The following is a 25,157-nucleotide window of genomic DNA, read 5'->3' as shown; positions in this document are numbered from 1 at the left end:
AATCTGGCAACATTAGCTAAACATATATTTTCATCTTCTTCTTCCGTGTATTTCCCGAAATAATGAAACCTTGGGTAGCACTTGTAGTTATTTTCCCCCTTCTTTCTTTTTTATCATTATTGTGTGATTTTAATAGCTAGTGGTCTCTGCAACCTTCTCAAGTACATTTTTTGATGAGATTTCTGTTTCGTCGCTTGCCTCTCCTGACAAATTTAATGGCATTGCATATAATCACGCATGCCTGAATATAGAGCTTCTACTGTTTCCAAGGAGCGTTAAGACTGCGGTTCTTATGTGGTGAAGAGGCAGGAACAAGCAACGAGAATACTCCAAATGTTGACAGTACAGTTCAATAAAATGAAAAGTTCGCAGGTCCGCAGGCGTCCACCAACTGATGCGGCAGCCCCTTTTATTCGCCCCAGTGGTCAGGACGAGAATGCGTTTCTACGGAAGTGTACGTTATTTTGCACGAGCTTTTAAGTCTATCATAAGAGAGGCCACGTTCATTACGGAGAAGTCTCCAAGAGGAGACGTTGCAAGAAAAGTCAAGTAACGTGTTGGATCCTTCCATATAGATACCGCGACATGAGACTGACGGAAAACCATGGAAATTAGAGCTCTTAGTTCCCACGCACCATTTGTGAATGGAGTATAGAAGGCGCGATTGATAGTAGTGCACCATATGTAGCTTGCGGAGTATAAACTCGTTATGTACACAAAGAGCTGAACCTGGAAATACACTATGTGACCTAAAGTATCCAGACACCTCCAAAACATACGTTTTTCATATTAAGTGCGTCGTGCTGCCACCTACTGTCACGTACTCCATATCTGCGACCACAGTAGTCAGTCGTTAGACATCGTGAGTGAGCAGAATGGGGCGTTCCGCTGAACTCACGGACTTCGAACGTGGTCAGGTGATTGGGTGTCACTTGTGCCATATGTCTGTATGCGAGATTTCCACACTCCTAAAGATTCCTAGGTCCACTGTTTCCGATGTGAGAGTGAAGTGGAAACGTGAAGGGACATACACCGCACAAAAGCATACAGGCCGACCTCCTCAGTTGACTGACAGTGACCGCCGACAGTTGAAGAGGGTCGTAACGTGTAATAGGCAGACATCTATCCAGACTATCACACAGGAATTCCAGACTGCATCAGGATCCACTGCAAGTACTATAACAGTTAGGTGGGAGGTGAGAAAACTTGGATTTCATGGTCGAGCGGCTGCTCATAAGCCACACATCACGCCGGTAAATGCCAAACGACGCTTCGCTTGGTGTAAGGAGCGCAAACACTGGACGACTGAACAGTGGAAAAACGTTGTATGGAGTGACGAATAACGGTACACAATGTGGCAATCCGATGGCAGGGTGTGGGTATGACGAATGCCCGGCCAACGTGATCTGCCAATTCAGAGGCGGTGGTGTTATGATGTGGTCGTGTTTTTCATGGAGGCAGCTTGCACCCCTTGTTGTTTTGCGTGGTGCTATCACAGCACAGGCCTACATTGATGTTTTAAGCACCCTCTTGCTTCCCATTGTTGAAGAGTAATTCGGGGATGGCAACTACGTCTTTCAAAACGATCGAGCACCTTGTCATAATGCACTGCCTGTGGCGGAGTGGTTGCACGACAATAACATCGCAGTAATGGAGTGACCTGCACAGAGTCCTGACCTGAATCCTATAGAACACCTTTGGGATGTTTTGGAACGCCGACTTCGTGCCAGGCCGCACCGACTGGCATCTATACCTCTCCTCAGTGCAGCACTCCGTGATGAATAATGGGCTACCACTCCTCAAGAAACCTTCCAGCACCTGCATGAACGTATTCCTGCGAGAGCGGAGCTTTCATCAAGCCTAAGGGTGGGCCAACACCATATTGAATTCCAGCATTACCGATGGTGGGGTCACGAACCTTTAAGTAATTTTCAGCCAGGTGTCCGGATACTTTTGATCACATAGTCTATTATTGAGGTACTATTACAACTCACAACAGCTATTGCGAAGAACTGGTTCATCACTTTCGCGAGTGCTGCATCTTTTGTCAGATAATCTTAATATCATTAATTCAGTGATGTACTTTCCCTCATTCTTTTTCAATGGCTAGCTGCATTTATTAAAAATGATGTTCGGAAACGTAACGCACCTCCCCCCCCCTGCCACACACACATAAAATTTTTTATCGCGTTACTGCTTGATGTTCATATGGCGATAACCAAAAAATGGTTCAAATGGCTCTGAGCACTATGGGACTCAACATCTTAGGTCATAAGTCCCCTAGAACTTAGAACTACTTAAACCTAACTAACCTAAGGACATCACACACACCCATGCCCGAGGCAGGATTCGAACCTGCGACCGTAGCAGTCCCGCGGTTCCGGACTGCAGCGCCAGAACCGCACGGCCACCGCGGCCGGCTGGCGATAACCATCGTGAAATTTTGCAATATTTCTGTGCACACCTATCTGTTGCCGATATGGCAAAGCTGATAGTTCGCTATTTCTGTCCTGCGAAACTAGTTATGGAAGTGTTTTTATGGTGCCGTACGCCTGTTGGCCCCCTTGTAAAAAGCATTTATCGCGTTACCGCGACTTCCGAACTCATTTGCTTTCTGTTGTCCTTAGAAAATCACATAAACAACCTGCTCCTAATTACATGTGTGTGCCTTTGGTTTCCGTTGCAGCTGATAGGTCTGAAGCTACAATGACTGAAAAAAAATCACCACACCAAGAAGATCTTGTGCGAAATAAACGAAAGTTAGTAGACGTGTTTCTGCATCTGAAAGATGATGTCTGTTCTGAGTTCACACCAGTCGCATCAAAGTGGTGCAAGTAGCGCCATTACGAGGATGCCAATAAGCTTTGGTTTACATACACCCTGTAACTGTCAGTGGTGCGAGCGATGTTACGGAAGACTGACTGCAATGCGCGCGCGGTCGAGGCATCCGCCCTGAGCGCGAGAGTTGGTTGATTGCCGTCCGACGGCGCATGCCCCGTCGGCGGCTCCATCAGTCACTCCTCTTACGATGTATTCGGCAATGGAGGAAGAACACCCGAGCTCGACGACCCAGGCAATGGCGGCAGGACAACCGCTTATGACGACCACTGCTTCGGACACCGCACGCTCTGGCGTCGCTACGGACGTAAACAACGGAGGTCCCAGGCCTTGGCCGCGGCCGGTAAGCCCGCGTCCTCCAAGGCAAAGGTCGAGGTCAGGGATGAGGAAGATATCCGCGGGTACGACCGTTGCGTTAGGAACACCCTCTATCAACATAGCATCCAGGGCAGTGGACCGTGACCAACCGATCATCAGTGAAGACCGAGCCGGTCGAATGTTGATCACCTGCTCCTCCTAAGAACCTCGCGACCGCTACAGTCGCAGGTTCGAATCCTGCCTCGGGCATGGATGTGTGTGATGTCCTTAGGTTAGTTAGGTTTAAGTAGTTCTAAGTTCTAGGGGACTGATGACCTCCGATGTTAAGTCCCATAGTGCTCAGAGCCATTTGAAGCCAGTGAAGACCGACGAAGGAAGGACCAGTCGGCTGGAGACAGGGCCGCCAGACTCGGTTAGATAACATCCGAACGTCACACAGGCAGCACCTCAGGAGATGACAAAGTGCAAGAATCGCCTTCAGAATCCGATTCGGATGTTTACCAGCAGTCAAACACGAATAAGAAGGCGACTTTCAACTCTCCCGCCGCAAACGAGCCGGAAGGAAACGAAAGAAATCTCAAGAACTCAACCGACGCCTCCAAGTGACAACTAACAATCCCGACTTCGAACCAGTTCACCCCCTCCAAGCAGAGGGAAGAAGTCACAGCAGCACCTGGAACTGAGGAATTATGTCCCGCTACCACACCAAGCATATGACGTCAACACGCCACTGGCTAAAATGCCACCCAATACCATTCAGTAAACGGGAAAATACTTGTCATCGAACGCTGAACTGAAGAAATATGTGATCGGTCCAATTATGGCCATATATAAGGGCGAAACTATAAAATACCATTTTGAAACACTGTCTGATCAAGAAGTAGGACTTCCCTTCTACCGGAAAGTGAAGATCCCCTTCTATACAAACCAACCACCTAGGAAGAAGACGCTTAAAGTCGTAGTTAAATATTTCTCAGCTGAGACATCCGGGGGGGAACTGGAAAAAGAACTCTGCACCACTGTATTTCAGACTGCATCAGTGCAGCAATTCACACCAAGGTCCAAATTGAAAGCTATAGCCCAAAGGAAGGAGCACCACAATGTAAACGCTCTCAGCGTTACTTTCATACAACAAATTATTGCAACTGGCCAGCGAGATGTGTGAAATGTACTGGTCACCATCTCTTGAAGGACTTCCAGGACATGAAGACCTAGAAACCAAAATGCGTCAATTATGAGGAGGAACATCCTGCCATTTGAGGGGTTGCCCCACTTTCCAGCAAGCATTAAGGATGTACACGGCACAGGGCCAGTCAGCACGACCCCAGAATCAACAACCAGCCACTACTCCTGCTCCACCATAGCTCAACGACATCAGGGAATACCCCACACTGTCGATGAGGACGGCATCCGCTGCGTGTCCAACATACATCCAACAACCGACCAACGCCCCTACATCTACTCAGTCTACTCAGGCCACCTCAGACTTCTCAGACCCCAAGGAGACATTCCCAAGTATCACCAGCTTCCTGGCAACACTACAACAGAACATCCTCGCCATCATTCAAGAAACATTTCAACAGTTCAAAGCTGTACCAGCCATTCTTTCCAAATTACTCTGCGTCCTCAGTGTCGCCATGAAACGTTTTGCCCCAGCAAATGGTATAAAGGCAATCACAGAGAGATGACCTCACATTTTGCATCTACAACAGCAATGCAGTGTTACCTGGGAAGCCAGAACTGGAGGATTTTATCGCGAGATTCAAGGTCGATATACTTTTTCTGACAGAAACACACTCCAGCCACCCAACAATTCATGTTGAAGAAAATGACTGGATGTCGGACAGACTGTGCTGATGGGCATGGGAGTGGCACGGATGTCTTTCTCTGGCGTTTGAGCACACCTGCAGTCATACCTCAACTAACATCAGAGGTGGTGACAATATCTACTGATCACGGCAACATCACCTTGGTTACAGCATACCTTAGTCTACAATGAAGATTCAAGTGGAGATATAAACATGAAGCATTTCACATGGAACTCCCAAAGAATCAATCTGAGGGGCAACGGACTACATGCACTGGAGGAACACCTGGATTCTGTAACGTTCGGTCCAGACGACCCCACAGATATTTCCTCAAATCCATACCAGCAGTCCAACATTCTAGACATTGCTATGTTTAGAAACCTTCGACTCGACCCCCAGCTGAAAACAGTAAATGACTTCCGACCATCACCCAAGAATTAGCGAACTGACCAAAGCAATGAATCAAGTACATCCACCAGCAAAAACGACCACCAATTGGGACCATTACAAAGCATTTCTCAACAACAATGTCTGCTCTACTTCAGACGTATCTACCAATGACCTTCTTGAACTGTCCATTGCTACACTCACTGGGAAGATAAAGCAGGCCTGTCACCCTGCATTCATGGCACCAAAATTCACGATCAGCACTACGACGGATTCTCGCCTTTACTCCAAAACTTGAAGGCTCTTAAAAACAGAATTCACAAACTGTAGCAACGTTTCCAGAATCTGGAGGACCGATGAGAACTGCAACACCACTCAAGAGAACTACACTATCACATGGTGGAACACAGATTAGAAGTCTGGGAGGACAAAATGGTTTCGCTGACAAGTCAGCTCAGGAGTAAGTGGAAAGTAGTAGGAGCACTCCGTTGACCATGACGTGCCAACCTAGCCATTCAGGGCCCAACGGGTCACATCTATGACCCCTTACAACAGGCAGAACTGTTTGCCTCAACCTACACTGGGCATCATGGAGGAAGACGAAGAAACTAATAGGGTTACCCAGCAGGCAGAGGACATTCAATAAGCTGCACGAAGGGATGACCCGCTCTATCATTTGACACTTCGGAACACATTTGGCCCCAGGACATGATAGAATCGCGAATGAACAACTCAAACAACTGCTGCGGAAGCCATTGGTGCTCATCACGAAGATCTTCCAACACTTGTCTTCAATTGAGGTGCTTCACAGCAGCTTGGAAAACAGCATGCCTTGCACCAGTTCCCATGCTACCAAAATACTTTAACCTATCAGCATACCATCGGCCCATCAGTTTACTACCTACTTTGTCTGGGGTCTTCGAAAGGATAATCTTAAAACGGCTTCGACAACTCATTGCCATGCAGGACGTAATCAGACAAGATCAATTTGCCTTTCAACCAAGGCTATCGGCGAAACTTCAATTACTGTGCACTATTGAATATATAGCAGAGAGCAATTCTCTTCGCCAGTTGACGACCTGACCTTCGCGACAGCATGGTTATAAACAACGTTCCTGCGGTTAAAGGCGCTGCAGTCTGGAACCGCAAGACCGCTACGGTCACAGGTTCGAATCCTGCCTCGGGCATGGATGTTTGTGATGTCCTTAGGTTAGTTAGGTTTAACTAGTTCTAGGGGACTAATGACCTCAGCAGTTGAGTCCCATAGTGCTCAGAGCCATTTGAACCATTTAAACAACGTTCCAGACTCTTGGACTGATCACGTCCATTATTTGGGAGCCATAATTCGTAAAACGTTACACTTTGAGTAACATGTCTACGGTAAAAAGGCTAAAACGTTGTGCTTGAGATATTACTTGTGCTGTCCCTTCGCCAGTTTACATAGTCTGTTAGCACAAAATTTATGCTATACCAAGGAATGGTCCTACCGCCATATTGCAGTACTGTTCGTCCTGGGTCACCACAAGCAACAAAAAAAAATTAAACAACTACAGGTGTTGCAAAATCGCTATCCTCAACTCATTCTCAAAGCCCGTCAGTGAGCTCAGAGGAAGAACCTTCATCGAGAACGTGACATCGGCTCTACGCTAGACACCATCAGGAAGACAACACGTAAGCTCCTAGCAACCGCTGAAGACTTGACTCTATTGCCGCACAATGTTGGCACCATCGAAGCTCCTCAACAACCAACAGTAACGTCGAGAAACAACGATCACAGAAGGGCTCATGGATCCAGAGTTCGCAGTCCTTATTATGAGTAAATAAAGAGAACTATACGAATTTACCTTTTCATCCATAAAGACCAGCCACACAGTGGTAGAACTACTTTTATAACCCACGCCCCCTCCCCTAAGCATACACATACAAAAATAAAACGCTGAAACGGTTCTGAGCGTTAGTTGGACGTCGTGATTTGGTGTTACTCAAGAATGCCTTTAAGGACTGAGTTTGAACGAGGTCGTGTAATAGGGCTGTGAGAAGCCAGACGTTCCTTTCACGATTTGCAGAAAGACTTGGCAGGAATGTAGCTACTGTACTTAACTGCTGGAAGCGGTGGTCACGAGTATGTACGGTCGCAAGAAGACGGCTCTGGACGGCCAAGTGACACTACCGAGAGGGAAGAACATCTTGTTCAACGTATGGTTCTGTCACATCCTACTGCATGTGTAGCAGCAATTTGAGCAGCAGTTGGCACCACAGTGACCCAACAAACTGTTACAAATCGGTTACTTCGAGGATAGCTCCGAGTCGAGCGCCTTGCAGCATGTATTCCACTAACCCCAAACGACCACCATTTGCGACTCCAGTGGTGTCAAGCGAGAGCTCATTCGAGGGCTTTCTGATGAAAGCTGGTTCTGCCTCGGTACCAGTGATTTCAGCAAGACAATTACAGCTGGCACACAGCGAAAGTTCTACTGCTTGTCTTTGTGCTTGCCGAAAAATATATTGGCCAAGGAAGTCGCCGGATCTCTCCCCAGCCGAGAACGTTTGGATCGTTAAGGGCAGTGCCTTCCAACTAACTTGTGATTTCGACGATCTAACGCACTAGTTGGACAGAATCTGGCACAATATCCCTCAGGAGGAATCCAACAAATCTGTCGAATACAGCCTGCATAAGAGCAGAGGTGGACCAAGCCATCACTGCTTGTCTTTGTGCGTGCCAAACCCTACACTGGCCATAAAGGTCTCCAGATATCTCACGAACTGAGAACATTTGGAGCATTATGAGCAGAGCCCTCCAACCATCCCGGAATTTGAACGATCCAATGCACCAGTTGGACAGAAGTTGGCAAGGCATCCCTCAGGAAGGCATCCAACATCAAACAATGCCAATCGGAATAACAGCTTTCACAGCTTTCATAAGGTGAGTGTTGGACCAACACGTCACTGAACTGCTCAATTTGTGAAGCTCTTTCTCTTGAATAAAGTACCCGACTTTTCTAAAATTGTCATCATTTGTTCGTCAGTAACACACTATCGGTTTTCGTCCCTTTAGGATAATTTCTTCGTGGTGCGTCCTTTTTTTTTATAGTGTAGGTTGTGGAGTTTTTCTAAGCATTCCTGACCAGTACCACCGCCTCCATGACCCGTCTCTCCACAATCTTTACGCCACAGCGGCCCCACTCGTCCTAGGTTGCTGTAGTACCAAAGAAAATGTCTGGGGCTATTTCTAAGAGCAGGTGAAATGTAGTGGTCAGCATCTCCATAGTTTGGTAGCTCTACGGGTTCTAACCTCCAGTGACACGGTATATGTCTGCTGTGGCGGGGAAGGGGGAATAATTTTTTGCCCGGTGTAGGTTAAGGAGACAGGAAGAACGGAGTGGACACACACGCTGGCGCGTCATCCATGCGTTGGCCGCCGGAGCGTGCTGAATGTCGACAGCAGGACGGATGGCTTCATTTGGCGACCGTTTCCTCTGCGCTTAGTCACATCCGCTGCTCGTACAAAGCACTGTGCCGTCTGAAGACGTCCGTTGAATCTGCCACAGCCACTGCTCTCAGTCACGTTCTTTCTTTGATCATCCGAGCACTATGCGGGCGCGTGGATGTGTGGCGCGTCTTTGTACAAATTGCGGATCGCGTGTTAGGCCGCACCAGTTGTGTCTTCACAGCTCACCTTCTGCGAATCGCATCTTGCCCCGCGTCTTCTTTGTACGGAATATCTGGAGACCACAATGGCGCCGGAAACCTGCGTCATTTCTCACGAGCACATAATTGAAAAACCTATTCTGGGATCTTTTGCCGTCGAGTATTGGACCGTGTGTACAATCTCGGTCGGAAGGGGGAGGGGGGTTCGCGAGTGAAGAAGAATGGGCAGGGGCCATGTTTAGGCGTCACAACCCGAGATTAAAAACGGAGGCGAGGGATTTTCGTTCCGTTTCTCACACGTACGTAGGAGGCGTAGAGGGAAGTGGCGATAAGCTAATGACGTCCGCTGCTTTCCCGCATCCTCTCATTAAAAGAAAAAAAGCTTAATGAAGCTTGTCTTGTTCCTGGGAGAAGATTAAATTCTCATCGTTAACTGCTCTGTACAGAGATTATTGTAGGAAATGAGTTTCGAATTTAGGTTTTGCAGATTTAATGCTTGGTTATCTTCATTATCTTCAACGGCTGTAGTTTTCTCCGTGTTTTGCGTGCAGGCTTATATGCGACATTAATACCAGAACTGAGTTTTTCGAATCTATACTGGGTGTATCAAAAATAAGTGGACGAACTTCTACTAAACCACTGGGCTAATTTCAACTAAACTTGGTACTAATATCCCTTACTGTCAGGCAACAATCGCTGTGGGGCTAAAAACCAACACTCTACCATAGTTCAGGAGACATGATGTCCTAAGCAATGAGATGCGTGAAAAACTGCCGCATCATACATGAATTTTAAATTTATTACTTCTGTGCTACTAATTCTACTCGCAATAAGTTTTACAGACAATAGCGACATACGCTGCTAAATGCACCTACAAAATTATATCACATATGATGTCATGAACATTGAGCTGCAGGGCGAATTTCGATACAGATACGGTTCGGGGGGATGTGATGTCATGACCTTTGAGATGCGTGAAAAACTGCCTTATTGTGCATTACGTTTAAACTTGCTACTGGTTTGGTTCTAACTCTATTCGCAAAGTACACTACTGGCCATTAAAATTCCTACACAACGAAGATGATGTGCTACAGACAAGAAATTTAACCGACGTGAAGAAGATGCTGTGATATGCAAATGATTATCGTTTCAGAGCATTCACACAAGGTTGGCACCGGTGGTGACACCTGCAACGTGCTGACATGAGGAAAGTTTCCAACCGATTACTCATACACAAACAGCAGTTGACCGGCGTTGCCTGGTGAAATGTTGTTGTGATGCCTCGTGTAAGGAGGAGAAATGTGTACCATCACGTTTCCGACTTTGAAAGGTCGGATTGTAGTCTATCGCGATTGCGGTTTATCGTATCGCGACATTGCTGCTCGCGTCGGTCGAGATCCAATGACTGTTAGCAGAATATGGAATCGGTGGATTCAGGAGGGTAATACGGAACGCCGTGCTGGATCCTAACGGCCTCGTATCACTAACAGTCGAGATGACAGGCATCTTATCCGCATGGCTGTAACGGATAGTGCAGCCACGTCTCGATCCCTGAGTCAACAGATGGAGACGTTTGCACGACAACCACCATTTGCACGAACAGTTCGACGACGTTTGCAGCAGCACGGACGATCAGCTCGGAGACCATGGCTGCGGTTACCCTTGACGCTGCTTCACAGACTGGAGCGCCTGTGATGGTGTACTCAACGACGAACCTGGGTGCACGAATGGTAAAACGTCATTTTTTGCGGATGAATCCAGGTTCTGTTTACAGCATCATGATGGTCGCTTCCGTGTTTGGCGACATCGCGGTGAACGCACATTGGAAGCGTGTATTCGTCATCGCCATACTGGCGTATTACCCGGCGTGATGGTATGGGGTGCCATTGGTTACACGTCTCGTTCACCTCTTGTTAGCAATGACGGCACTTTGAACAGTGGACGTTACATTTCAGATGTGTTACGACTCGTGGCTCTACCCTTCATTCAGTCCCTGCGAAACGCTACATTTCAGTAGGATAATGTACGACCGCATGTTGCAGGTCCTGTACGGGCCTTTCTGGATACATAAAATGTTAGACTGCTGCCCTGGCCAGCACATTCTCCGGATCTCTCACCAATTGAAAACGTTTGGTCAATGGTGGCCTAGCAACTGGCTCGTCACAATATGCCAGTCACTACTCTTTATGAACTGTGGTATCGTGTTGAAGCTTTTGGGCAACTGTACCTGTACACGCCATCCAAGCTCTGTTTGACTCAATGCCCAGGCGTATCAAGGCCGTTATTACGGCCAGAGTTGGTTGTTCTGGGTACTGATTCCTCAGGATCAATGCACCCAAATTGCGTGAAAATGTAATCACATGTCAGTTCTAGTATAACATATTTGTCCAATGAATACCCGTTTATCAGCTACATTTCTTCTTTGTGTAGCAATTTTAATGGCCAGTAGTGTATTTTGCTGAGAGTGTCCATATTGGCCGCTGAGTGTACCTACACAAATACGTCTTTGTACGACACATAGTTCAAGAGATCTGTCGTCATACGTACTGAGATGCGTGAAAAAATGCATATCATGCGTGAAGTTTCAATGCACTTTTAATCTTAACTACTAAGACACCCCTACAGTCGAGTCAACTGAAGGAAATCCCTGACACTTGGCAGCACTATTGATAGCTTTCAAATGCGAAGCGCAAACGTCTGTAGGCGAAAACTATAGTCGTCTACAGAGCTACGAAGAGGCATTGCCGTAAAGATTTACAAAATTGCGTTATAGACACGCGAAGAAGCTGCGCCCAGCGCAAATAAATTGTCCGGGATACGGTACTTAAACATTTGCAGATCTACATCATGCATGTTTCTTTGTTCGACTGTTTTAATTTCAAAGGTGTTTTCATGAATGTAGAGAGATGAAATTATTACACTACCAACACTATTTATTCTCTGTTTTCATATCTAATAAAAAATTGGGAAAATAAATATCCGGCAACGCTGGGTTTGTCAGCTAAATTACCGATAAAAGTCGTCCTGCTGATGAAGTGTTAATGTTCTACAGAAAATACTTGGGTAAGAGGAAATTCAGTGCCCTCATACATGTAAGTCCAAAATAAAGTAAAGTAACATTGTTTGAGACGCATTACAAAGGACTGCATAAGGAAGAAAACTGTTCGCATAAGCTGCGTCTTGCCGATTTTTGTCAGGGTGGTCATCTCAGATAACTTAAACAATGAATGTTCCATAAGCAGATGTGCTTAATGAGCGTGCCGTGGAAACCTGCGAAAGTGGTGTGTGTGTGTGTGTGTGTGTGTGTGTGTGTGTGTGTGTGTGTGTGTGTGTGTCTGTCTGTCTGTCTGTCTGTCTGTCTTTCTTTGGAAACAGTGACGCTTTCCATGATTCTGTGAGCTCATGCTTATGTAAAAGAATGTGCAGGACATTTTGAACAGTTTTTAACTACATTATGAATAACTTCTATCATCTGACAGATTTCGTAAATTCCTATTTGACGTCATTTTAGCAAATAACAAGAAATCAAGTTATAAGTTACAAGTCCTGGTACGCAAGCAGCACCTGACTACAGTCGCCGTCACAAAAGTAGACTGCTCAAGGTTGCCGATCACTGCTGTGTCCCTGGCCCTACAGTAATGCCTAGTCTGTTATCACAAATCGATACTTCTGCGTGTTTCGCTTAGTTCTATGAACTCGTTCTGCTTTACATTTATTGATCTGAGTGATTCTGCCTAACTACAAATCAAAAATGAGTATGAAGGCTTCTCTTGGTAAATGACATTGGGTTTACGTCCATAAAATGTGACAAGGACGTAAATATCGTATGGAATGAAGGGATGTTGTCATCTAGAAAGTCTCATTTTTGCGGATTACGCACCTGTTGTACATGGAGGACAGTAGGCCTGTCATTTATCTGGACAAAACTTGGGTTTCGTAGAGCCATATGAACAAATATATTTGGCACAACTCCCACGGAAATGGTTACTCGGAAATATCTGCAGTCATTGTCACATAGCGAATAACAGTGTGTTGGCTGATGGGTGTTGTGATGAAGAGCTTGTCATAGCTGTTACTATAATCCCTTCAGGCTGCAGCACATATTGTCGGTCATATTAAGGCGAGCTGTCAGAACAAGAATCCTGGTAGCGGCCTAGTAGATCTTGCGTGCTGCCGTGCACAGAGAAGCTCGAAAGTAAATCTTGTTCATAGTTGACACGACACAGTAACGATGTGTCAGATGTTACCTGCATTAATTTTATAATTTTCTTTTCAATTTTGTCGCTGGGTGTTCTTACGAGGTCCGCCAGAATGGAAATTCATCAGGGACGACATTTTTTATTGCACTGTCGAAAGGATTTCTCACCTATTATGACATTTTATTTTTTATCTCAGAAAATGTTTGTATTCTCGATAAAATACGTATTGTATGTATCTATAAACTTTGAGAATGTTCATACATTTTTTCAGTCCGCATATGTTTTTCCTCTCTGTTTCCACAGTTCAAAGCCGGCCGATGTGACCGAGCGGTTCTAGGCGCTTCAGTCTGGGACCGCGAGACCGCTACGGTCGCAGGTTCGAATCCTGCCTCGGGCATGGATGTGTGTGCTGTCCTTAGGTTAGTTAGGTTTAAGTAGTTCTAAGTTCTAGGGGGCTGATGACCTCAGATGTTAAGTCCCATAGTGCTCAGAGCCATTTAAACCATTCAAACCATCTACAGTTCAAATAACAAAAAATATTTTTCTTGAAAATTTCTTATGTCGTTAGTTTTTATTTTTTTCGTGGTAACTGGCAATAATTTTCGTTCAGAAAGTACTGCATTATATTTTATATTAAAAACAGAGACGTATGACTTTGTGTGAAGTTTTACTAATATTTGAAATTCTCACTAAGTGGCAATATCGTAAGATGATGAGATGACCTTGATTTGCCTAATTTCATGACGGCCACGATAGCCGCTGATAGCGCAAAACAACTGCAATAGTGCCACGCCAGCTAAATGAAGGAAATCAGCTTCTTTTTTTTTTTTTTTTTTTTTTTTTTTTTTTTTTTTTTTTTTTTTCCCTCCAGCCAGTGCCCCGGCTGAGTGAGCTATCCAGGCATGACTCACGACCCATCCGTGAATCTTACGTTCTGGCGGTACCTATCTTCTGCCTTTCAAAACTACTGGATGTAAGATGACGTCAAACCGGCAAAGGCAGTTGCCCTCAATGATGACAACATAGTACTGAAATCTATACAGAGCTTGTGGACTGAACCTGAGGTTGGATCATATGGCTCCAAGTGGTGTCAGCAGTTTCAGGATAGACGTAAGAATGTTGCGGTCGTGTAGTGACATGAACTTTCAGCTATATCAACTACAAAGATGCGCTACAATGTCTCCATTCGTCATAACTGCGAAAAGTGTGATGATATGGACTGATTGCAACAGCCACTCCTTTCATGCAGATATTGCGGGTGGACATATACACTTCAGGTATACATCACGACTGTTCTTTGCACACAGCTTGTGTCCCTTAAGCGGAAGATATCGCACGATCGTACGTCCGTTGGTAACGCTCATCTTGCCTGCGATGAGGATCGCTACAAATGCTTGGCTGTTGCCAATGGGTATTCAATGATCTTCATCGTGCAGCTTGTGTTCGCTCTCACTACATACAGACCTGAAATAAAACAATTAAGGAGTGATTGTGGGAAATGGGTTAAGTACCAGGTGGCTTTTTTTTTCAAGAAATGCCGTTAACAATGGTTTTTTTGGATCACAAATGCAAATAAAACTAGTACTGAAAAGGCAAACTTTCAAAATAACAAATATGACAAAGTAAAAGTTAAGTGTTCTGAAATTTAATTGCAATTGACTGCTCAATTAATCTGGCTCATTAACAAAAGTTTCCGTAAAACATGTGATATTTCTTATCCATGTAAGCAAACATAGACAGAAGATCCTACTTTTCTCCGGCACTTACTCGAGTTGATGGATTTAAATGAGGAACATTCTCAGACGTGCCACGTTTTGCATTGATAACCTTTCTTGAATACTGAATAATCAAACTATTCCTCAACTTCACTGAAGGTTTTCTTGACCATAATTTTGTTGGAATTACTAATTTTAATTGAAGAAAGTTGGGTCAGCTTGAGCTTGGATGTACTGATTGGAAACTAGCCGAGTGTCTGCTATATTGAAATCCTTAACTGATACGAATGTTAGGGTGCAGAATCACGATGTTACGCAAATCACATCCAAGTGGTCTTTCATTCAATCTGCAAAATGTGTGTAACGTGATCTTATAATGGACCTGATATAACTCCTACACGGGATGGCTATCCTCTCCTATAATTTATTCATTAGATTAATTGATCAAAGATCCCCCCCCCCAAAAAATGATGATGGGAAAGGATTCTGTTAAATGCGACCGTTTAACAGATAAATTCCGTCCTAAAAATTTACGGTTACATTTGTTTTCTTTAAATGGAACACAAAATTGATCACGAATTTGTACAAGGAACAATCGTGTATGTTAATGTAAACCAAACATATAAATAGAGATGTTGGCGAGAACCTAGTACGAACGACACCACATGGAATCTATCGTGCTTCTCTACTATGAGAAGCGGAAGCAAAGAGCACAGGTGAACTGTATAATATCGATTGCGTAATCCGCACCTGCCAACGGTCTTGTCAAAGAGGGCGGAGGAGCGGACAGAGGTTCAGGACACTGTCTTGTCCTAGGGGTGTGAAACTGCCCCTAACGGCGGAAGAATCAACAATGATCAACGTCATGAGGATGCAGAAGGCAATGGAAACCACTGTATTAAATACACATAACGTGTATCCACAGGACATGTGGCCTGTAATTGAAGAAGTGTCATGATGATCTCTCCATTTGCAAAAGATTCCGGAATAGTCCCCCATTCGGATCTCCGGGAGGGGACTGCCAAGGGGGAGGTTACCATGAGAAAAAGATTGAATAATCAACGAAAGGATAACGATCTAAGAGTCGGGGCGTGGAATGTCAGAAGCTTGAACGTGGTAGGGAAACTAGAAAATCTGAAAAGGGAAATGCAAAGGCTCGATCTAGATATAGTAGGGGTCAGTGAAGTGAAGTGGAAAAAAGACAAGGATTTCTGGTCAGATGAGTATCGGGTAATATCAACAGCAGCAGAAAATGGTATAACAGGTGTAGGATTCGTTATGAATAGGAAGGTAGGGCAGAGGGTGTGTTACTGTGAACAGTTCAGTGACCGGGTTGTTCTAATCAGAATCGACAGCAGACCAACACCGACAACGATAGTTCAGGTATACATGCCGACGTCGCAAGCTGAAGATGAACAGATAGAGAAAGTGTATGAGGATATTGAAAGGGTAATGCAGTATGTAAAGGGGGACGAAAATCTAATAGTCATGGGCGACTGGAATGCAGTTGTAGGGGAAGGAGTAGAAGAGAAGGTTACAGCAGAATATGGGGTTGGGACAAGGAATGAGAGAGGAGAAAGACTAATTAAGTTCTGTAACAAGTTTCAGCTAGTAATAGCGAATATCTGTTCAAGAATCACAAGAGGAGGTATACTTGGGAAAGACCGGGTGATACGGGAAGATTTCAGTTAGATTACATCATGTTCAGACAGAGAATCCGAAATTAGTTAATGGATTGTAAGGCGTATCAAGGAGCAGACATAGACTCAGATCGCTATGCTGTAGTGATGAAGAGTAGGCTGAAGTTTAAGACATTAGTCAGGAAGAATCAATACGCTAAGAAGTGGGATACGGAAGTACTAAGGAATGACGAGATACGCATGAAGTTCTCTAAGGCTATAGATACAGCAATAAGGAATAGGTGAGTAGGCAGTACAGTTGAAGAGGAATGGACATCTCTAAAAAGGGCCATCAGAGAAGTTGGCAAGGAAAACATAGATACAAAGAAGGTAACTGCGAAGAAACCATGGGTAACAAAAGAAACACTTAAATTGATCGATGAAAGGAGGAAGTACAAAAATGTTCCGGGAAACTCAGCAATTGAGAAATACAAGTCGCTGAGGAATGAAATAAACAGGAATTGCAGGGAAGCTAGGACGAAATGGCTGCAGGAAAAATGTGAAGACATCGAGAAAGAAATGATTGCCGAAGGGACAGATTCAGCATACAGGAAAGTCAAAATAACCTTCGGTGACATTAAAAGCAAGGGTGATAACATTAAGAGTGCAACGGGAATTCCACTGTTAAATGCAGAGGAGCGAACGGATAGGTGGAAAGAATAGATTGAAACCCTCTATGAGGGGGAAGATTTGTCTGGTGTGATAGAAGAAAAAACAGAAGTTGATTTAGAAGAGATACTGGATCCATTATTAGAATCAGAATTTAAGAGAGCTCTGAAGGACTTAAAATCAAATAAGGCAGTAGGGATACATAAGATTCCATCAGAATTTCTAAAATCATTGGGGGAAGTGGCAACAAAACGACTATTCACGCAGGTGTGTAGAATGTAGGGGTCTGGTGACATACCACCTGATTTTTGGAAAAACATCATCCCCACAATTCCGAAGGCGGCAAGAGCTGACAAGTGCCAGAAAAACCGCACAATCAGCTTAACAGCTCATGCATCCAAGTTACTTACAAGAACAATATACAGAAGAATGGAAAAGAAAATTGAAGATGCGCTAAATGATCAGTTTGGCTTTAGGAACGGCAAAGGCACCAGAGAGGCAATTATGACGTTGGGGTTAGTAATGAAAGCAAGACTAAAGGAAAATCAAGACACGTTCTTTGGATTTGTCTACCTGGAAAATGCGTTCGACAGTGTAAACTGGTGCAAGATGTTCGAAATTCTGAAAAAGTAGGGGTAATCTATAGGGAGAGACGGGTCATATACAATACGTACAAGAACCAAGAGGGAATAATAAGAGTGGACGATCAAGAACGAAGTGCTCGTATTAAGAAGGGTGTAAGACAAGGCTGTAGCCTTTCGCCCCTACTCTTCAATCTGTACATTGAGGAAGCAATGACGGAAATAAAAGAAAGGTTCAGGAGTGGAATTAAAATTCAAGGTGAAAGGATATCAATGATACGATTCGCTGATGACATTGTTATCCTGAGTGAAAGTGAAGAAGAATTAAATGATCTGCTGAACGCAATGAACAGTCTAATGAGTTCAGAGTTTGGATTGAGAGTAAATCGGAGAAAGACAAAGGTAATGAGAAGAAGTAGAAACGAGAACAGCGAGAAACTTAACATCAGGATTGATGGTCACGAAGTAGATGGAGTTAAGGAATTCTGCTAGCTAGGCAGTAAAATAACCAATGACGGACAGAGCAAGGAGAACATCAAAAGCAGACTATCAATGGCAAAAAGGGCATTCCTGACTAAGAGGAGTTTACTAGTATCAAATATCGGCCTTAATTTGAGGAATAAATTTCCAGCATTGTATAGTAGTGAAACATGGACTGTGGAAAGACCGGAACAAAAGAGAACCAAAGCATCTGAGATTTGGTGCTACAGACGAATGTTGAAAATGAGGTGGACTAATACGGTAAGGAATGAGGAGGTTCTGTGCAGACTCGGAGAGGAAAGGATTGTGTGGAAAACACTGATAAGGAGAAGGGACAGGATGATAGGACATCAGTTAAGACATGAGCGAATGGCTTCCATGGTACTAGAGGGAGCTGTAGAGGGCAAAAACTGTAGAGGAAGACAGAGATTGGAATACGTCAAGCAAATAATTGAGGACGTAGGTTGCAAGTGCTACTCTGAGATAAAGAGGTTAGCACAGGAGAGGAATTCGTGGCGGGCCGCATCAAAACAGTCAGAAGACTGATGACAAAAAACGAATATCGATAAACAAAGGTAATCGGATGCAGTACTACCATATCACCTAAGAAGGCGAAGTGTTCTTCGGATGCTACCGCTGAGAATGCTCAATTCGAATTTTGGCGACTGAAAAACTGAAACGCTACAGCCCGGAGCTGCGTATATTACCGACAGTGCGGCGCAAGGCTGCGTGCTGACAATGGCTGCTACTCGTGGTCGACTGTGTTGTATGGAAATGGGGCTCTGCCTTGGAGATCGATTGAAGCGGGAGCGCGAAAACTAACTAATTGTTTGTCAGAATAGCCGGTCAGCTGAAACTGCGATTGAAATCAGTCTGCAGCAAGAGCGGCAAAGTACGCGACCGAATCCTGCGGCGGCCAGGAACCAACCCTCAAAATTCTGTTCCGCCCACGCCCAGGCAAGCGACCGCTACGCTATGCCAGAACTCGCCAGTAAACAAAGCTTTCGCCAGTTGTGTGTGGCCGTACATCAAATTCGTCTAGACACCCATTACCCTATTCTGTCAACCTAAGCATTAGTACCGTTCCTTCTCGCCAATTCGAGATAGTGACTGCAAACATGTGCTGACTTAACACTAGAGCAGCCTATCGTAGCGTCCGCCAGGACTTTGCGCTAGAATCTGCCCGGCGATGGACGCCAACAGAATATGATAATTTGGTGCCGTTCCGTCGGCTGTCCCGTGGAGCTCGGCGACCATTTCTCGGAAACGTCCCAGACAACAGCACAGCCGTGTAAGGTGAAAACGTAGTTTAGTAAATAGTAAGACGGAGAAACATTTTGAGACGTGTCTCCGTTACCATCAGAAGAATTCTGTGAACCCCCAAATGGCTCTGAGCACTATGAGACTTAACATCTATGGTCATCAGTCCCCTAGAACTTAGAACTACTGAAACCTAACTAACCTAAGGACAGCGCACAACACCTAGTCATCACGAGGCAGAGAAAATCCCTGACCCCGCCGGGAATCGAACCCGGGAACCCGGGTGCGGGAAGCGAGAACGCTACCGCACGACCACGAGCTGCGGACTGTGAACCCCCTTGTTGTAATATTGAAGCACGTGCAAAATTTTTGTGCACGTAAAATCCAGTCTGAGATGTAAAATTAGTTCTGCGTTGTTTCAGTGTCACATTAGTAAACTATCAAAATTTTGCTGACTCTTTTCATATAAGTGACATGTCCTGCTGTGGCAGCGAAAAGAAAGGAGCCAGCGGATAAGTCGAATATAATCCCGTTTATTAGAACACTGACTGAAAAGTGGGGGTATCAGCTCCCTCACTGTACCTTCCTCAGAACCTATAAAAATTTCTCAAAACTTTTGGATGCGAACATGTTCGCTGAGAGAGAAGGAGACAGTGGCACTGGGAAATAGAAGGAAACGTAATAAGTATGCAAGATAGTAGACAGTGGTTGTGGTAGAGAAAGAGCGAAGAAAAGTGTGAAGAAGAGGAATGAAGAGAAGGAGAAAGTGGAATGGGTGAGAGCCAGTGCTAACGACAACGAAGTAGAGATAGTGCCTGTGAGAAGATATAGCAGCAGTGGGAAAGAGTAAATGAGATAGCAGCAGCAAGAGAGAGCAAGATTGAGACGGTGACATTGAGAGGACACGATAATAGGACAGAACTAAGGAAATTGTAGCTGTGAGATAGGAGACAATGACAGAGAGGCACAAAGAGGTCATGACAATGAGTTGGGCTGAGTGAGTGAATGAGAATAGGTAAGCGGGAGTGGACGGGAATGAGCGACTTACAGCGCTGGACTACTGGATGTGATTCAGTTACAGTCAGGGGAGATTGTAATGAAAGGTGAGTTGAATTTTTAAAAGAGCGCACAATGTTCTCATGCCAAAATTTTTTGGAAAATGTTTATAGGAAAGCAGAATGAGGCAGCTGGTACGCCATTTTTCAGTTAGTCTTTCAAACAGGAGCGTACTTGCCTTTTTTGTGCTCCGATAGGACCATTTTTTTCGCTGGTTTTATTATAAAACAAATTTTGTTCTCACAGGCGAAATTATATGAACAGTTGTTATATTCACATGGCGGTACTAGTCGATTAAGTTATGCGGCGGAGCGGCTCGTAAGCTTGTACAAGAAATTTGGAAGAACCAAGAAATTCGACTATAGCGAGTCGATTTATTTATGTTGTAGGAGTGGCTCGAAGGCTTTGTAAGCAATTTGGAAAAACCAAGAAACTCGGCTACTGTGAATAACAGAATAATAAATGACAGATACTGTCCGAAAGTTAAGGAAGTTCCATTGGTATCGTTATTGTGATTTTGTGAATGTATGTATGTATGGAATTCAGTTTTATGGTCAAAAAATGGTTCAAATGGCTCTGAGCATTATGGGACTTAACAGCTGAGGTCATCAGTCGCCTAGAACTTAGAACTACTTAAACCTAACTAACCTAAGGACATCACACACATCCATGCCCGAGGCAGGATTCGAACCTGCGACCGTAGTGGTCGCGCAGCTCCAGACTGTAGCGCCTAGAACCGCTCGGCCACTCCGGCCGGCCCAATTTCATCGTCTAAGGAAAGAGGGGGAACGCTAATAAGGAAGTAAGACAGAATAAAAAATACCGGCCGGAACGGATAGTACGTCCTGACTAGAGTTACAGGTTTATTTTCTCCCGATCTGAAACCTTGGGTCAGTGAGGCATGCTGTTCTTAGCTGCTGGCTTCCAGAAGCGGCGCCAGGCTGAATGGAGCCACAGCAGCAGCAGCTACTCCTTCTGGGCCACCCGTGTGCTGGCGGGGTGCCAGCAAGACGCAGCCTGACGTTAGCTGAACAGGTGCAGCTAACGGTCGGCTCTTTGAGGAGCGACCGTGCAGCGTATACATACACCTTGAATGAACAGCTGTCCGGCATCCAACAAGGAGTGGCCTAACCTAGCGACACTCCGATTCCGTCGAGGTTCGGCACACTAATCGGGAGCCACGCCAAAATTACCCTGCGAGAAGTTTTAGGTAACTGCACGGTCTGATAAAAAAGTGAAGCACAGCATCGCATTCCTTTAAAAACTTCAGTAATCAGCTCACTCGGTTGTGGGGTGGAATGGCGGACCAAGAGGGTAACAACAACAGCATCATTCACAGTTCATACAAATACAACACTTTATTTAATGAAAGATATAGCAAAGTGGGACATGACATTTAACAACTGCAACTTAGAGAGTCAGTTAGTAGCCGAGCGGTCTAAGGCCGGTATTACACTATCAAATTTCTTTGTCAAACATCTGTGTCAAGTATCTTTGTCAAAGATATTTGATGGTGTAATAGGGAACTTTGTCAAATGTCGTCCAATATTTGATCAAATCTAGGGCCTCGTTGTAGATTTGATCAAAGAATTCGCTTGTCTTCTGTTCACTGCAATGTGACATGTTACCACATGGCACGCTAGCATCGTTGCATTCTGTCGTCTGTAGTGATTTTATAAACATTGCCGGTAAATACAATTGGTGTGTGCCGACAACTACAAAATTAATAGAGATGTATGAAGCTGATGAGGCGCTTTACAACGTGAGGCACGCTGAATACAAAAATAGATTACGAAGATTGAAGACCTGACCTAACCTAACCTAACCCTCTCCTGTAGCAAGGAATCGGAGTGTTACAGTGAGCCTGTCTCCTGCAGATGTAGCAGTTCTTAAGTGAATATTGTGCTTTGTGATATGAGGATACACTTCATTGAGCACATACAGAAATGTATGCTCATCCGTTCTTAAGTAATTGATGTACGACTTGACGTCCTCCACTATAAGCTCACGTAACAAGTTTTGTTGAATGCTATTATCGTGTCGTCGTAAAACCCACGGCTTCACACAGGTATGTTTCCTTTTTTCCCCCGCTTCTCTTCCGCATGTGCACACAGTGCAATTGTGGTACCTGCAACTGCTGCGGATAATAACAAGTTGTTGTTGTCAGTCATCTTGAACTTTGACGAAAAATATGATGACTGTGTACTACCCCTTCTAGCGCTACGTCAAAGATCTTTGTCAAATATATTTGACGGAATATTTGATCACATCTTTGATCAAATCTTTGACAAAGAAATATGATAGTGTAATACCGGCCTAAGGCGCTGCAGTCATGGACTATGCGGCAGGTCCCGCGGAGGTTAGAGTCCTCTCTCGGGCATGGATGTGTGTGTTTGTCCTTAGGATAATTTAGGTTAAGTAGTGTGTAAGCTTAGGGACTGATGACCTTAGCAGTTAAGTCCCGTAAGATTTCACACACATTTGAACATTTAATTTGAGCCAGTTACGTTAGAGTGTCGATTATTGTAAGAAAATCTTATTGTTTGTATTATTTCTCATAAATGGTAGGAGCTTCTACTTGAAATTTTAAAAAATGGTTGCAGCTGTTAAGACATGGAATTTAACGAATTTAAAAGCAAAAAAAAAAAAAATGGAATCTTAAAAGCTTTGGTTTAAATCAGTTGTTAGCTGCATCAACAAATGAACGTTTTTAATCCTTAACAAACAACTGAATGAAGTGGCTTGGTAAAAGTATCCACGATTAAAGTTAACAAATTTCAGTAAAATACAGGAATAATAGAATATTTAAGCAAATTGCTTAGTTGACCAGACTCCGTACGAAGCTGCAGTGACGTTGCAGTCAGAGGGGACGCCGACGCAACTGACCGGAAAACAACGGCTGGATCCGCGCGGCGTGGTAAGTTAATAACAGGCCAGACCAAACAGAACAGTACCGAAATCTATAAAAAAATGAAACTAAAGTTAGATCACGTAATTACAGGCCAATTAAAACACAAGCAATGCGACGTTAGAAGGGGGCCCAGAGAGTGGCCTGATAGTAAGAGGGTCAAACTCAACTAGCAATTTTTAATCCTACAGGAGGCTTTTTAAGATTTGTCACTAGCCACAGTAAAATTGACTCAAAAATAAATACAAAGCATTCAAGAGATCATTTCATAAAACGGCAGACAGTGATGGGCTTCGAGACGTGGCCTTAATATTTCTCCAACTAGCACCAAAATTATAATTACAGCTTGGGAGAATTTTCAAGGAACTGTTACTACTAATAACCAATTAGAATAAATGGGCCTGCATCTAATGGCCCTTAGGCAGGGGTAAACAGTAGACCTCTAGAAATCCAGCTGCAACACGATGCTCATACTCACGTAGTAGTTTACTGACAATCATGAACCCACGGTATAACACGCGTTCAAAAAGTTTTATCAATATGCTTACTTAAGGCTGCTTATACAGTTAACAAGGAAAGATTTCTAAATTAAAATATTCTTAAAAATGATCCTCAATAAGACGGCCTTTACGGCCTGTACCGTAGCATCAATTTATACAAGTAGAATAGTAATTTGAACTCACGAATTCATTCGGGAATAGTACAATTTATAGTAGACACACCTTTGACCTATTCTGATAGAACACATTGCAGCCCAGCACCCAATAAATAAATAAACGACTGCAAGTCTCATACAAATGTCAAAATTTCAATTCACGTGCAGAACAAGGCACCAAGAGTTCACTACGTAAGTTTTAAATAGCTCACCAGGCTTTTTTTATATTTTTTTTTTCAACGGGAACCGACCATTCGCATCCGACAGGGCATTTCCGCAAATCCACTTTTCAGGCTGTCGCTCGTGGCCTTACTTCCCGAGACATAGTCCTGCAGCCACACATAGCGGGCGCGGCTCAGTTATCGTCGCGTTTCTTGCGCAGAACACCGCTGGCTGTTCAAAACATCCGCCTGCCCCTACAGGCTCACGGTTTCTCCAAGGGACAGCGTTGCGCTCCGTGGCCACTTTCGTTCACGCAGCGATGCTTCTTCCGACCCCTTACTGTTTGGAGCCCACCTTCCAAATACTGGGGCGCCGCTGTCGCGCCGCAGAAACGCGCTAGGAAGAAGACGCCACCAAGAATTCGACAGACTTACTTCTGAAAGGTCAACTAGTTAGGAACCCGACATTGAGGACTGACAGCTCACACAGTTCTTCGGCGTCGCGAGACCCGATGCTTAGAGGTCATCATAGACGAAAATTGGAATTTTGCCACGCACATAGAAACAGTAACCCAAAGGACACTGGAGGTGCTCAGCACCCTCATTGGGATTGGGCACAAGAGGTTTCATCTACCAGCAGACTTAAATTGTATCACAATAGCATTCTTACATCCATAGTGGGTTAAGGTTCATGAGTCTGGGCACACAGGCTTGCAAGGGTCGTGCTTGCCGTGACTGTGGGAAGGGTGCAACGAAACACGTTACGACGTTCTGTGAGGGCATACAGTGCTTGTCCGGGTGGAGTCTTGTTGGTGTTAAAGGGACATCAAGATAAGGGATCAGGTGGCGTGGTAT

The sequence above is a fragment of the Schistocerca nitens genome, chromosome 2, assembly GCF_023898315.1.
Source record: "Schistocerca nitens isolate TAMUIC-IGC-003100 chromosome 2, iqSchNite1.1, whole genome shotgun sequence".
NCBI classification, from domain to species: domain Eukaryota; kingdom Metazoa; phylum Arthropoda; class Insecta; order Orthoptera; family Acrididae; genus Schistocerca; species Schistocerca nitens.
This window is presented reverse-complemented; position numbering follows the sequence as displayed.